Source organism: Habropoda laboriosa, unplaced genomic scaffold, assembly GCF_001263275.1.
Source record: "Habropoda laboriosa isolate 0110345459 unplaced genomic scaffold, ASM126327v1 scaffold1267, whole genome shotgun sequence".
Lineage (NCBI taxonomy): Eukaryota > Metazoa > Arthropoda > Insecta > Hymenoptera > Apidae > Habropoda > Habropoda laboriosa.
In genome coordinates, this window is record NW_017101388.1 from 57,160 (window position 1) to 59,357 (window position 2,198).

The following is a 2,198-nucleotide window of genomic DNA, read 5'->3' on the forward strand; positions in this document are numbered from 1 at the left end:
AAATTTTATTATTTATTTCTTTCTCACATTTTATTTTTCAATACTTTCAACTAAAATCAGTTTTAAATAAGTTAAAAGTATTTTTTTGTACATGTTATACATTATTTTTGTAAACTTATAAAATTTGTTATATTTACTTTCTAAACAAATAAATTGCAAATTAACTCAATTTATAAAGAATATCTATGAAATATTTATTGCTAATTTATAATTAAACCTTATATTTAATAAATGCCTGTAATATTTTTTTTCAACATAATTTTAAGAAGCAGTATGTACAGATGCAGATGCAAATGTATGTTTCACATAAGAGAATTTCTTTAGATGTACGAATGACTATATCAACTCAAAGTGAAAAGAATAATTTATTATTTGACTTTAAGATATATTTTTGTATTAACATTATAATCAAAATATCATTTTACTAAATTTAGATCAATTTTAAGAATACATGTATTTTGTACCACATTCTTATATTATAATTTGTGATACTTCACATTGTTGCAAACAATAAATAATTGTATATATCAACAAGTTAAGTATTAACTCTAACTTTTTTTCAATGGTAAGCGACTCTACAAAATGTAGATGTGATAAACTTCATGAAATAATAATGGTGTTGAATAAATCATTCATATAATACATTAAAATGTTTTCTTGTTTTGTTTAAATCATGTTAACTAATCAGTTTTGTATAAATGATATAAATAAGAAAGTAAAGTGCAGATTTGTAAATAGATATTTAATTTATATTAAATTAATTAAGTTTAGTTTTTGCGTGCTAAATTTAATGTGCTCTTCGGAGGAATACAATAAAATTGGATTAAAACCGTTGAAACATTATTAAAGGAAAGTTTTAAGATAAAATTTAGTTTCCGTTAGAAAATTATGTAGATCATATAACAGGATATTGAAAGCGAGTGCCGCCTCGTACACATATATACGTCTAGTCTGCTTTTCTTTTGACCGATTACCTTTCCCACGGCGGCTTACAGGAACATAACCGCGTTTATATTACAGTCTGTCGTGCGCACTTAGTCACACAAGTGTACACATACATGGTTAAACTTAACATACGGTTTGCTATGAGAAATTCTCATTGCGAGGGCGATTGTCTGTTGCAATCGTAAAACATCGGCACTGATCCAGTTTAAAAATTAAACGTTTAGAGTCGTTAATATATGATTAGATCGTTGAAACTATTTTTATCATGATGCGTGCTCGCGTTTCTTTGGATCTGAATTAACAAGATTTACTTAATTAGAGTAAATTTATGTAACTAAAGATATTAGCAATTTTACAGACTTGGTGATTCTAATAGCGTGTATGACTTTTCAATGTTATACACATAATGCACCCTTGTAATATGATGTATGGTGAGAACCAAAACAGAGTACTTCATTGCCATATTAAATTGATATGTGTAGAAGGGTATAATACTGTACATACTTGACTTTGATAAAATTAACTACTAATAAAATCAATCTTTATGTACTTGTAAAATCAGAGTTCCAATTAGAACTTTTTAATCTTATTTGATTGTGCGTTCGACGCAAAAATACACGTATCGCAGGTGTTATACAATTTTGTTCAATATATCAAAGTAATTATTACGATTTAATGCGTCTTTTCTTACATTAATTGTCTTATTTATTACATGAATGCAGTTGTACGTGCATTATCTAATTATATTGATTCACGAATAAATATGTAGGTTAGGTAGATTCACGAATAGGTAGAATATGTAGGTTCACGTATAAATAATAATGTGTTTACACTTTTGTTTTAATTTATTTCAAATGTGTAGATATATACAAAATAATGTAGTAAAGTTGAAATTGAACAATAAATTGGTACCGTTTATTGTCGATTCAAAAAATCATCGAATGCTTGAGATTACTGCTTCAGCTACAGAGGTTATTTATAATACTAGAGACATTATTTTTGTCATAATTGTTGATCAGTCTACTTACTTCTTAATGTAATTATTTCGTAAATTATTACCAATTTGTTTATTAATAATACCCATTGATATGTTTACAAATGTTCGAGCTTCTAAATTATACTTAGTTGTTACAAATAAATGCAATAATTGATACCACGAAAGGAAAATGTAAACTCGTGGTAAATGTACATAAATCTTTGCATTAAAATAATATGTATTACGTCTATCCTAAATTTCAGTACATGTAAATATA